The sequence below is a fragment of the Euphorbia lathyris genome, chromosome 5 (assembly GCF_963576675.1).
Source record: "Euphorbia lathyris chromosome 5, ddEupLath1.1, whole genome shotgun sequence".
NCBI lineage: Eukaryota > Viridiplantae > Streptophyta > Magnoliopsida > Malpighiales > Euphorbiaceae > Euphorbia > Euphorbia lathyris.
Window position 1 is genome coordinate 63,278,469 of NC_088914.1, and position 15,145 is coordinate 63,293,613.

Here is a 15,145-nt window from a genome sequence, read left to right on the forward strand (position 1 = left end):
ACCCCAAAGTATTCACCGCTTAGATAACGTATAAAACCGAGTCGTTTAATACTTGCAGTTATAAATCCCGTGGATTCGATACCCGGTCTTAACCGGATTATTACTTGATACGACGGGGTACACTTGCCTCTAAGTAGTCGTAGTGTCTAGTGGAGTTAGAACATTTAAAAGATCACATCCATATTCATAGCACATTCACCGCAATACACATTTAGTCGTCATTAGAAAAGCTCTACACTAGACGCCACGTCCATCAGTAATCAGGCTACTGACTGGATGGCGAACTTCGCAGGGTCATTTCCTTTAGGTCATCACGAGTGTGATGTGCCTCCTGTAGGTCTCCATGCTATTCTTTGTGAGGATCGGCTTAGCCGACACTCACATAGAATAGGTCGCTAATTAGTTTTCTTTTTCCTTGTTTTGTTTAAAAAAAATAAAAAAAAATCATCAAATATTTAATATTCAAATTTCTCATTTCTTTTCATTTTATATAGTATGGATTTATTAACTTTTAAGAGATTAAAAAATAGAAATTAATAAATACGTGGCGGATAACAGTACCTTGGCCATATCCCCTACCCATCCAATACTTGTTGGAGGTATTTTTTTTTAAACCTCATCCCCGTCCTGGTTTGAATAGCCTCTATTAAAGTCGGTGATATTGGTACCTTCGAAACCCATTACCATCTGTAGTAATAACATAATCAAGTGTCCCAGTTTATATCTGAGTGTAGAGGCGACTATAATATTAGAAGTCGTACTCCAATTTTTTCACAATCTAAATTTAATAAACATAAAATTTAATTAATTCTTAATCAAGAAAAACCAAAAAATCTCAAATTTTGAGACAATACGAAGCAATTAACAACTATATTATTTGTGAGATAAGGTACAAATTTTAGCTCTATGGTTATTGGGGAAGAACAAATTAGCCTTCATGTATAAAATATTGCAATCTTAAACCTAATTTTTACTAGACGGTTCATTGTTGCCAACCCTCATTAATGAAAGATGAGTTTTTTTTACTGCAATTTCATATTCTGACTAACCTCCAACCTCTACTCTAGCATTCTGACAACTTAATAAGGCTTGAAATTGCAAATATTTTGTTAATGAAAAAAATCATATTCCATTAATGAGGTTAAACTACACTGTTTGGTAAATATTATACTTAAAATTGTATTATTTTATACGTAAAAGTTAAATTCGACGTCCCTCAGTAACCATATGGCTAGATTTGTAATTTATTCCTATTACTATTAAGAGAGAAATTGTGAAATAAATTTTGACGGATAACGGTACCCTGGCTATATTCTCATTCTCGTCCGATACCCCGTTGGGAGTAATTTTTTTAAATCATCAACGTCACAAATTCTTTTGTACAAGGTTGAATAGTCCCCATCAATTCGGGTGATACTTGGTACCCTTAAAACCCGTTACCATCCCTAGTAGTCCTGATCAAGCCTCTGTATTTGATATACGAGTGCAAAAGCGGTTGCAGCATTTTAGAGATTCTAGATAGCTATCGTACCAATTTTGTTTATAAATCTAAATTTAGTAAATATAAAATTTAATTAATTTTTAATTTTATAAAAAAATCAAATAAAGAATTTTTTTGGGACAATTCGAAGAAAACTAATTAGTTAGCTACTATATTTGTGAAATAAGGTATAAATGTTAGCTCTATGGTTATTAGAGAATAATAACCAAAAAATGATTAGGATTTAATGTATCGAAATAAAAAAATTAAAGGTTCAATGAATCAAAAAATAAAAGATTGAGGACCTAATGATACTTTTTGTCAAAAGAAAATGAAAACCGACGGTCTAGATAAAATAATGAAAACCGTGTAACACAACCAATTGAGAATAAACAATTTACAGTTAAAGATTTGAGAATAAAACAAGAACTGAAAATTAAAATTTTAATTCGTCGCCTGAGAGATTCGAACTCTCGCGGGGAAACCCCATGTACTTAGCAGGCACACGCCTTAACCACTCGGCCAAAGCGACGTTATTGATGATATTGGATTTAAAATTCTAATATAGTCAGATAAATACAATAATTTTTACTGTAAATGCGTCAATTAAAATATAACATTTACCCTTAAAAAAATTATAACATGACATTTGATTTTGATTTGATATACATCTTTTCAAATAGGATATGGTCCTTATTATCCCTAAGGATATTCATAAAATTTTAATTTTACCTTTATTATATCAAATAATTCTATTTATTTTTAGGGAATTTTTTTTATATTTTTCAAGAAATTATGTCCACCAATTCTTTTTCTATATTTATGTAAGAGAGATAAACTAATCTCTTCTATTATGAGAATAAAATTAACCAATAGTTTTTTATGAGAGAAATTACACCATTGGATAAGTTTATTTTGTCAAAGTTCATCACCATCCAATGGTGGAAAAAACAAAATAAAATTTATTTTGTTAAAAACAAAGTAAGCATAACCTTATATATTATAGAATATTCGAAAAGTATATAATTTTTTTTTTGTGTTTATATTTGTTTTCGATCGGTACTCTTGTAATTTAAAAATTTACAAACTGGTAACTTGAGGTTAATTCCGTTAAAAATCAAAAGTTAAAGGGAAAAAAGTTAATTTTATCCTTATATTTATTTATTTTATAAATTAACCCCCTTATTATCTAATTATTATAATCAAACCCTAAAATAAAAAATAAAAATCAATTATATCATTTTCTCATCTCTCGTTTTTATTTTTCTTCTTTTTTTCTTTTCTTTTCTCTTTGTTAATTTTTTTCACTCTAAAATCAATTGAACAAACAAACGTCGTATTTAAATATAGAATTAAATATAGAAATGAAAAGGGAATGGTTGATGTTAGGAATTATTTCGTACTCATTCCTCGTTGATTCGAAGTGTAATAAACCTTCTTCTGCAGCTCCTACACTAGAGCATGCTGCAAAAACGGCCATGAAAGTGTTTTCATCATGCGGTAATTCCGATTTCTTCATTTCCTCAAACAACAATAGCCCCTCGTCACCTTGCCAATTCTCTGCGTACCCACTTATAATCAAATGTCAAGAACTCATGTTTCTCTCAGGCATTTTATCAAACAGCCTGCGTGCATCTCTCATACTCTTACATTTCCCAAACATTTCAATCAATTTGTTGTTAATTTCAGTATCAGCAGCAAAATTCAACTGTCTCAAGAATTCATGAGTCCTTTTACCCACATCCAGCGACTTCAAACTGCCACAGGAATCCAATAGAGCAACAAAGACATCAGAATTAGCTCGAGCACCCTGACCTATACAATTCAAAACTTCTTCGACTTTACCCTCTTTGCACAAGCTCTTCAAGTCAACATTTGGGGGGATAATTGCGGAGCTTCCCTGTAATGGGCCTCTGTCATTTTGATTGTCATTATTCTTAAAGTTCCGATCTTTTGATGGGATTTTCTTTATCTGGCAGCGATAATCAATCAGATTGAATAAATATTTATAGTTAGGTTAATTAACAAAACTGTTTTGATTAATTAGTTCTAAAAGATAAATAAGTTTTAATTAATTGTTAATTAAAATAAATTGTGCACATGTTACTAATAATTTTGGTTGATAATCATTATAACAAAATCTATTAGTTTTATGGTTAAATGAATAAAATCAGTTTTATTTATTGTAAAAGATAAAACGGAAAATCTATGATAGTTTTTACTATTTTCTGAATGGTTGGTGAATTATGGGACCTGGATGTCGAGCACCTGCAAAGGTGTTTCAATTTGGTTGAGTATAAAGAAGAAGATGGAGGGTTTTTGAGGGAGTGAGAGATATAAAGGGGTTCCATTGTTGATTAGTCATTAAAGATGCAAAATGGGAAGATGATATCATTGCGAGAGAAAGAAAGAAAAAAAAAAGAAATTAATGAGAGAGAAAAAGATTAAGTATTTGATTTTTACTATTTATTTTGAGGTTTGTTTGTGATAATTAAATAATAAGAGGGATTAATTTATAAAATAAATAAATATAAGTATAAAATTAACTCTTTTTCCTTTGACTTTTGCTTTTTTTTAACACCATTAGTTAATTTGGCACGTGTTTGCTAACAGAATGAATCTCAAGATACTAGTTTGTAAATTTTAAACTACAAGGGTGCCGATAAAAAACAGATATAACTACAAGGTTTATTTTTGTACTTTTCTCTTCATAAAATTATTCAAAATTTCCAAGTAGTAGTAGTGAAACATATACCAACTCCTAAATTAAGAATAACCATTCTATAAAAAATGAATAACCAAAATAAGTTATTTCGATATAAGTGAATTCACTCCTAAATTTTCAAGTTTTTATTCAGTGTCCTGTAGTTTTTTTGTTGTAGATTTTGCAAATAAAGTCTATATAATTTATTTGATTACTCGATACGGGGCTTATGTAGATTCTTTCCTTGTGTTTGGGGCAAACATTCCATTCACTTTACTTGTTCTTATTGCTCATTATCACCATAATCTCCAAAACATAGGAGCGCATGTTGGTGGAGAACTCTTTAATATCTAAATCAATAATCTTTGTGAGGAGAAAGTATGAGTAAAAGCAAGAAAGTAAAAAAAGATTGAAAAGTAAAGATATTCATATATTGAAGCTAATAACATTTCTACTGCAACTAATTTAGTTATGACTTTGCATGATGGAGTTATCACCAACCATTAGAGTACAAGTTACTCTTTTTGGTTTGTTACCAATAAGAGTCACAAACTCATGTCAGGCTACTATAAAGCCAAAAACCAAGGCAAACAAAGAGAACGAGCTCCACCATATAGAGAGAGAGCTCCGCCAAGATAAATAGAGAGGGCGAGCCAAAAACTCACGTATGGTAACAAACTCATGTTACTCTTTTGTGGGGCCAACTTTCGTATAAGTTTTGTTTTTAACCCTTAACAATTGTAAAAGTATATTTCAGTCTAATTTTTTTTAATAAAAGAATATTAAAGTAACATAGGATTCTAATGAGTTGTTATATTTAGGTGTGATTTGGATCCACATGGCAACAAAAGTTGCAATCGCCCACTATTGTTGCTCTAAGAGTCTTATTTATAGTGGAATGTTCATTATTCTTGGTCTCAAAATAGGGTTTTCATCATTTCCCTCTAAAAAATACATTGTCACATCAATATAAAAAAAACTCTCAAACAATGGCCAACCTGATAATCAATCTGAAAACTTACAACTTGATCCAAATATAAGGATCTGACCCCTTTACGTCAAGAACCAGCTTGATCCTTTAGGCTAAATTCACTATCTCAACCTAGAAGATAACATCCGGGTGTTGTCATCTTTCTATTAAAGTTTTCTGCATACATGTTATCGCCGTAATTTATAACATTTTTCATACTTAATTATTATTTATTTCGTATAATTTAACAAGTTTCAATGATGGTTTTCGTATACTTTCATTATTTTATGCATCTAAGTCATTTTTGTGTGTTTTTAGGTATTTTCATAAGGTTTCATCACAAATAACCAAAGTCGAGGCTTAAGACGAGGATTCAAAAGTGAAATGAAGCCATAAATGAAATTTATTCACTTTAGTATTTGGACCTCGTCGAGGTGCATCCCAACCTCATCGAGGTGGGAATAAAGTGAAGTTATTCGCTTTAGTCCCTGCATCTCATCGAGGTGTAAAAGCACCTCATCGAGGTGGGTGCTGTAGGAGGAAAGTCCTTTGTTCACATTGATGGCAAATTTGACACATTTTCGTATTTTAATCGTAACTTCCTCATACAGACTCAGATTGAAGAGATTCAAAATGCTGTGGAAAGCTAAGAGATATATGAAAAAATTACTAATGATAATCATTTTCGAATTCAAAGTGTAACATGCTCAAAATATTATCACAAGTTGATGTATTTGTTGAAGCCTAAGATTGCTTTCCCACCTTCACATATTTTCAACTCTTAAGTTGTCAAAGTTTGGTACCACCCTCTTTAAAACTTAATTTGGAAGATTAGGGTGTTGGGGGGACATAAGAAGACTTGGTTTTTGGGAGCATATGTGACTTTTTACTATAAAAGGAGACATTGAGAGCTATTTGAAGACACACCAAGCTTAGGCTTAATTCTTCCCCCTTTTAATGTTAGTTTGTTGATTCTTCTCTTCAAGAATTACTTGTATTTGTCAAGCAATCGCTTCATGTCATAAAAAATAAATGATCATTAACTTTGTGTTTATATGGAAGATGATCGATTTAAAGAATATCTAACGAGTCTCGAATCGAGAAATCGAAAAAATTATAAAAAAATAAACAATTTAATAAAAAAAATGAAAGATAATGGTGGGTTAATCCTAAAAAAGGAGCTATTTATATAAATTATTACATATAGAAGTATGAGGGTGAGCCTTGGCGCAACGGTAAAACGTTGTTGTTGTGTGACCGAGGTACAACCTTATAGTGGGACACCGGGCTGCCCTTTTTTTTTATTACATATAGATGTATAGTTAAAAGATTATTCTCCACAAAGGGTTGTTTTTAACCATAGTTAAAAATAATTATTAGAAACATAATACAATTATTTTTATATATAAATTTTTTTATTATGATGTATATATTTTTTATAAATAATTATTAACTTTTGTCTAATAAAAATTTACTTTTTTTTAAAAGTTAAAATTAGTTTTTATTTTATTTTAATAAATTATTATGAATTGTGATATTATATATATATATATATGTATATATATATATATATATATTATAGAATTATTATTATTATTTTTTATGATTTTGTTAAAAAAATTTGAATTTTTTTATTCTATTAGGATTTTTATATTTCTTGTGGTTTAAATTTTTAATTTTTATTAAATAAATTGTATTTGTAGTTACTAGTTTTTTTAAGTTTTTTTTGATGAATTTTTTAAGTTATTTTTAAGTTATTTTTACTAGTTAAATAAATATATTCTTATATTAATTTTCTAACCTATGTGATGTACTTTTACTAACTAAATAAAATATTCTAATATATTTTTTATGTAACACATACGATACATGTAGGTATTATGGTTGATATTATCGGCTTATTTTTTGGAATTATTCCTCTCGTCTAATTATCCTAATGGATAAAGGTCTGAAATTGATATCATCCATTTATTTTTTTTGAATTAATCATTGCATCCAATCATCCAAAATTAAATCTTTGGCCAAAAATTAAATTTTTGAACACGAAAAAATAAAAATAAAACTTTAATGTACAAAATAAAACTACATATTTTTCTTCAAAAAATAATAAAAAAAATAAAACTACATAATATACAATAGTGGTGAAAGTGTTTTTATTCAACATCGGTAAAAAAAAAAATGAAAATGAAAAGTTACAGAAAAACGCATAAAGTGTGGAGCCTTATATATGAGATAATTTGCAAGTCAAACTTTTTTATTTCTTGAAATTGTTTCCTAATAGCCACAATAATTTTTTTTGACAGAATGTCTATAATGCACAAACCACAGAATCGTGTTTGCAAGTTTTTAAACCACAGTACTGTGTTTACATACGGTTAAACCTCAGCCTTTTATATATTTTTCTGTAACAATAATATAGTTGCTAACCATTTCATTCTCTGCGAAATTTCCTAAAAGTTTGATCTTAATTTGGTTTTTCTTACTTCGGTTAAAAATTAATTCAGTTAATAAAAAAAACTAGAATGTAAAAGTGATATAGAGCCTCTAAAATACTGGAGCCATCCTTGCTTGCGGATAATGTCAATTCCATACCCTCGTCCTTTAGGGTAATTGAACGGGATGGGGAATTCAAAAAATAAACGGATAATGTCAATTTCATAACCTTACCCGTTAGAGTAATTAGACGAAATGAGTAATTAAAAAAATAGACGGGTAATGTCAATTACATACTGTAGGTACCCTATTTGTTACATACAAGACAAAAACATAAAATGCATAATATATACTAGAAAATTAATATAAAAATATTTTCATATTTAAATTATTTTTATATATAAAAGAAAATTGTATATAATATTTAGGTTAATATCTTTCGAGTCCCTTCAAGTTGTCCCAATACTGCAACTGAACTCCCGAACTTAGACTTGTGACAACTAACCCCCTCAACTTGCTTATTTGGAACAAATAACCTCTCAACTTGCTTAATTTGAACAAATAACTCCTCAAACTGCTTATTTAGAACAAATAACTCCTAAACAAAAAAAAGCATTCAACATAATATTACATCAGAAATAAAAGATTTCAAAATATCAGTTGCTACATTCAACTAATCTACTGATACATTAACTAAAGGGCAAAAAAAAAAACACTCCCGAAATAACCTATTTAAGGGGTTATTTGTTTCAAATAATCAAGTTGAGGGGGTTAGTTATCACAAGTCTAAGTTCGGGGTTAGTTGCAGTATTGAACAACTTGAGGAGGCTTTGGAAGGTATTAAACCTAATATTTATTTATATTCATTATTATCTCCACTGTTTAAAAAGGGAGGAGGGTTGGGGTTAAACACCTAAATGGTGTTAATTGGAGAAATAATTCTCAATCTAAGAAAGATTAAAAATTATTTCTCTATAAGGAGTTGTTTTTAATCCTTAGTTAAAAAACAGTCTCATTATGGTGCGTTGTTCACCGTAATGAGATTTTTTTTTTTGCTTTTACGTGGGCAAACTTATTGTAGGAATCCCTACTTGGCAGTGGAATTGTGAAGTCACTCCAACTGATATTTTTGTAGGAATCCCTACTTAAGCATTTTATATTTTTGTCTTGTATGTAACAAATAGGGTACCTACAGTATGCAATTTATATTACCCGTTTATTTTTTTAATACTCATTTTGTCCAATTACTCTAACAGGTAAGATTATGAAATTGACATTACACGTTAATTTTTTGAATTACTCATTCCGTTCAATTACCCTGAAGGATGAAAGTATGAAATTGATATTATCCACAAGCAGGGATGGCTCTAGTATTTTAGAGGCCCTATCCCACTTTTATATTATATTTTTTTATAAATTAAATTAATTTTTTTCCTGAACCAATAAAAACCAAATAAAGATCAAACTCCAAGGAAAATTCGTAGAGAATAAAATAATTAGCAACTATATTATTGTTAGAGTAAAATACATAAAAGATTGAGGTTTAACCGTTTTATAAATACAGTGCTATGGTTTAAAAACTTGCAAACACTATTTTGTGGTTTATGCAGTTTTAGATATTATCTAAAAAAAAGATATTATTGTGGCTATTAGGAAACAATTTGAAGAAATAAAAAAGTTTAACTTGCAAATTGCTCCACATATAAGGCTTTCATTGGAGTCGGTTTTGTATGCAGATACTTTATGCATTTTTTTGTAACCCTTTCATTTTCATCTTTTTACGGACATTAAAAAAACGCTTTCACCACTACTATATATTATGTAGTTTTTTTTAAAAGTAGTTTTGTTTTGTACATCAAAGTTTTATTTTTTTTGTTCAAAATTTTATATTTTGGCCAAAGATTTAATTTTTGGTAATTCAACGTTGATTAATTCAAATTAATGACAATTTCAAACATTTATCTATTAGGATAATTGTACGAAATGAATAATTCAAAAAAAATAAATCGGTAATATCAACCACAATACCTATAGGTAACCTATACAAGAAAAAAATATTAAAATATATAACATAGGCTATAATATATTTGTTTATCTAGTAAAACTAAACATAATATATTTAATAAAATTAAAAATATGAACCACAATAAATATAAAAATCTTAATAGAATAAAAAATTCAAATTTTTAATAAAATCATAAAAAATAAAAATAAAAATTCTATAATATATTTAACCGCAATTCGTAATAATTTATCAAAATAAAAAACTAATTTTTAATATTTAAAATAAAATTTTAATAAATATTTATGATAAAAAAATATTAATTAATTTAATATAATAAATGTTTTATGTATTAAAAATAATTGTGTTATTTTTTTTAATGATTATTTTTAACTATGGTTAAAAACAACATCTTATGGGGAATACCTTTTTTAAGTATACCTTTTTATATAATAATTTATACAAAGAGCTCCTTTTTAGGATTAATAGAGTTGCAACCGGCTTCATACGAAGAAACTGCCAACATTGGATTCATGCAACAAGTTTACTCAGTACGACGTTTACAACGCTATAATGAGGTATAAGAAAAAAATAATTCTCGTTATGATGGATAAAGCACCGTAATGGAACTGCTTTTTTTTTGTAGGAGAGGAAAGAAAAAAACACAAAACCAAAGCCGCCTAACCCGGAATCAGCCTGGGAAAGCTGACTCCCACCATGTCATCCAGGATAAGAGACGAAAGAAAATCCCGAGGAGAAGAAAAGGTTGAGAGACCCAACATCCTGGCATGACCTTTAGCCGCGAGACGGTCCGCTATCCGATTTTGCTCCCTATAAATATGGCCGAAGCTAAAGGAATCAAAGGAAGAACAAATCCTTCTAATCCCTTTGATTAAATTTTGGCCTTTCAAGCAAATAGCATTATTCTCCGAGATCATTCTGATAGCTTCTAGGTTATCAGATTCCACAAGAATATTCTTCACCCCCATATTTTTAGCTAGCCGAAGGCCAGAAAAAATCTCCCAAAGTTCCGCCGAAAAGGAAGAACCCATGCCCAAATTCTGAGAAAACCCAGAAACCCATCCACCACCATCATTTCTTAGAACCCCTCCAGCAGCAATTTTCCCGTCCTTAAGACAAGAGCCATCAGTGTTTAACTTTACCACGCCTTTATTAGGCCTACACCAGCCTAAGAGATGAACAACTTTCCTCTGAATAGACCTAGCTAAGGAATCCTCTTTGAAGCTATCAAACAAAGTGCAAATCTTTTTAGAAAAGAAGTCAAAAACATTAGGAATAACAACCGTATCTCCTCCAAAAATCTCCTCATTCCTCCATTTCCAAATCTGATGGCAGACAACCACAAATAAGAGAACACCATGTTTTAGATCAGCCAATAGCTTCCCATTAACCCCATCCACAAACCAGTCCAGATTAGAATAGGATAAAAAAAGTAGACAACAACTTAATAGGGAGAACTTTTTCCCACACCTCTTTACTCTTCGCACAGTCTCTGAGAGCATGGCACAAGGTTTCTTCCTGTCCTCTGCATCTACTACAAGCTCCAGAATCCACCAGATGCCTCCTTTTCCTATCAGAATTAGTAAGCAACCCATTTTTAACACCTAGCCACAGGAAGCTCCTAATCCGGTAAGGCACATTTAAGGCCCAAATTGACTTCCACAACTCCGGGTGCGAAGTTTCCAAACCTTGACTGAAAGCCTCAAAAGCAGATTTACAAGAAAAAGCCCCTTTGTTCGTCAAAGACCAACAGTAACTATCCCTGTCTTCCTCCTTGCTACTAATCTTAACTCCTCTAATTTTCAAGAGCGACTCCAGACTGAGGTAAGAATCAAATTTTGACCAAATCCAATCACCCTCAGAATCCACCACATCCGCAATCCTCCAGTTCTGAATGTCTAAAGGCGGTAAAGATACACAAACCTCTAATAAAGGCTTTTTCCCAATCCAGATATCATTCCAGAAGCTAATAGAATTTCCATTACCCACATTCCAACCAATCCCAGAGAAGAACTCTGAAAATACAGCACTAAGGCCTTTCCAAAGAAAAGAACAATTAGCAACTCTCTCCTTAGGACCCCCAAAAACCTTATCCTTCCTATATTTACCGCATAATAATTCAACCCAAAGAGCTGACGGAAGTTGCCACATTCTCTACAAAAGTTTCATTAACAACACTTTATTATTATCTCTGGCTTTCCTGATCCCCAGACCCCCCCATATTCTTAGGTTGACAAACCTCATCCCAAGGCACAAGGTGAATCTTCCTTCCCTCCTCAGCTTTCCCCCCATAGGAAATGACGATTGATTTTGTCAAGATCTTTGAGAACAGGCTCAGGCAGACGACAAGCCTGCATAATATGATTAGGAACCGCACAATTGACCGACTGAATCAAAGTAAGGCGGCCCGCTAGAGAGAGAGTTTTAGCTTTCCAAATGGCACACTTCTTATTGGTTTTATCCAACGTTTCCTTAAAGGAAGCTTTCGAAACTCTCTCACTGTGGAGGGGAATCCCCAGGTACTTACCTAGAGAATTAGTCAGAGGAATACTAGATAAATCACTCAACCTTTTGCAGGCTCTCTGGTTCATATTTTTAGAACACATCATCCTGGACTTATGGATATTAAGCTTCTGACTAGAGACAGAGCAGAAACAGTTAAGGATATCCATAATCACTCTAATCTGCTCCTCATTTCCTTCCACAAAGATCAACACATCATCTGCGAAGAACAAGTGAGTAATCTGGGGACAGAATTTATTGATGGTCACCGGATGGAACTTCCCATTGCCAACAGCTTCTTGGATAAGGTGGGTCAGTTTTTCCATTGCAATAACAAATAAGAAGGGACTCATAGGGTCCCCTTGACGGATACCCCGGGAAGGAGTAAACTCCTCCGATATATCCCCATTAATAAAAACTTGAAAGACAGGAGAAGAGATGCAAACCTCAATTAAACTCCTCCAATTATCAGGAATCTCTGCTCTCTTCAGACTATCAAGAAGGAAACTCCAGTTTATGCGATCATAAGCTTTTTCCAGATCTAACTTCAGAGCCACAATACCCTTCTTCCCCTTTTTGATTTTCATGGAGTGGATCATCTCCTGGGCTATGACCACATTATCCATCATTTGTCTACCCGGAACAAAACTTCCCTGATTCTGGCTGATTATCTCAGGAAGAATACAACAAAGTCTATTGGCCACAACTTTAGTAATAGTTTTATAAAGCACATTACAAAGACTAAAAGGCCTCATTTGTAAGAAAGAAGACGGCTTCTCCACTTTAGGAATCAGAACTAGAAGAGTTCTGTTCACCAGCCTAATATCCTTGGAACCATAAAAAAACTCCTTTAATAAAACTATAAATGCCTTCCTTAACAACCTCCCAGTGCTTATGATAAAAACCCGCAGGCAGACCATCAACCCCAGGAGCTTTAGTAGCCCCAATGCTAAAGATAGCTTGATCAATCTCTTTCAGGGTGATATGATTAAAAGCTTCCTGGATTATATCCTCTCCCAAAATGGGATAAGTAGAAGCAGACTAAGCTTTGTCCAGATCCACAAGGTCCTCCTTAAATAACTCTTTATAGAAATTAAGGGCCAAGTGACGAATATCCTCATCCTCATAAACCCACTCTCCATTTGAGTCTTTAATAGCATCAATCCTATTGTTTTGTCTTCTGATAACAGTAGAGAGATGAAAATACTTGGTATTTCGATCTCCATCTTTAATCCAGGCTTTCCTAGATTTCTGAAACCAAAGTAACTCTTCTTGTCTAAGCACAGCTTCCAACTCCTTCTGAAGAGTTCTAAGAAGACCATCCAAGCTATGATCAAATCTAACCTCCAAAATACGATGAATACCCCCAATTCTCCTCAGTAATTTATTCTTCCTCCTAATAATATGGCCAAAGACGTTCTTATTCCACCCTAGAACATTCTTTCTAAAACCCTCAGCAGCTTGTAAGACATTAGAGTGAGGCTTCCAATTCTCTTAAACAAAGTTTTTAAACTCAAGATGAGATTCCCACGCCACCTGATACCTAAATGGTCTATCCCCTCTAGGCCGATGGCCTCTCACAAGCCTGACTAAGATAGGACAGTGATCCGAGTGTCGGAAGGGGAGATTTAACACAGACACTGCTTTTTAATTAAAGGTTAAAACAACAATTTATAGAGAAATGCTGTAAATTTTAATCATTCTTCCAATTAACATCGTTTAGGTGTTTAACCCGATCAGGGGCGGAGCTAAAGGGGGCAGGGAGGGTCAACCAACCCTCCGACCCTACTGGAAAACCCCAGGGGTGGAGTTTTCCACCCTAGCTCCGCTAGGGACCGCCCTCCAACCATGGCGGTTGAAGAAGAAGACCTATAAGTCTTCTTCTTCGTTCAAATGAAACAGATGGAATGACATTTTAGCCATTTCCATTTGTTTTTTTTAAATAAAACCTGTCCAAAACGACGCCTTTTGGACATGTTCCATTTTAAAAAAGAAACAGACAGAAAGAGTTAAAATGCTATTTCATTCCATCTTGGCCTTTTCTTTCTCTTTTTATCTCTTGTGGCTCAAAGTATAGAGAAAGAAGAGAAGAAGAGACCAAATTGTTATTTTACTTCTAAAAAGGGGAAAATTCTCTAAATTACTATTCAATCATTTTTTTTCACTCCACTTCTAATTTCCAACTTTCAAGTAAGTATTTTGTTTCTAGATTTAGTTTTATGATTTATATAGAGATTGTTAAATTGAAGATTTTTTTTGTATGATTTCTAGTTTATAATTTTATTTGGAGATTATTAATATGTTGTTTTTACTTAGAAATTCTTTAGTAATTCTAATTAATTTAGGATTTTTAATTTAAGGTTTATCTAAAGTTTTGAATTTAGGATATAATTTGGTATTTCTAGTTTACTTTACTTTAACTTATGATTTATTTATTATGTTTGACATTTCTAATTTACTTTAATTTCAGTTATTTGTTTTTATTTTATTTAGGAGGTAGATGTATAATTTTTTTTGAAACGGATATACAATTAGTATAGAATAACGAACAAAATGTGTGTGTTGTATAATGCTGTTTAAAATTGATCCAACTTGATAATGTTAGAGGTAAAATTGCTCTTGTCTGCCAACGTTAGGATTAAAATTTCATCATTTTAAACGTTAGAGGTAAAATTACTCTTGGATGTAAACGTTAGAGTATTTTTACACGAACCCGATAATGGTCTCATAATGTTTTTTGTTTTTTCAATAAACTATAACAAAGTAATGATGATTATAAATACGTAAAGGGAAAATTACAAAACTAGGTCAAATGGGAAGGCCATTTACATATTTAACTCATTTACTCAACCTATTACATATCTAGATTCATTTTGTGTGACTTTCCAAAAATACCCCTGACCTTCCCACTTCCCCCCTATCTCCGCGAATCACCGCTCCCCCCTATCTCCTTGGTTATGCGAAAAGTTGCTCCTGCATTAATGATTTCAAGACTTTTGATCTTCCTTTCTTCCTTTAAATTGCACGAAATCT

The 15,145-nt window shown here is 31.8% G+C and overlaps 1 non-coding gene across 1 annotated transcript; it reads right to left on the reverse strand.

Moving 5' to 3' along the window:
* Positions 1–1,930: 1,930 nt before the first annotated feature.
* TRNAS-GCU (transfer RNA serine (anticodon GCU)) lies at positions 1,931–2,012 on the reverse strand. The gene has a single exon. It is a non-coding gene; the product is annotated as a tRNA-Ser (tRNA).
* Between the last annotated feature and the right edge of the window lie 13,133 nt (positions 2,013–15,145).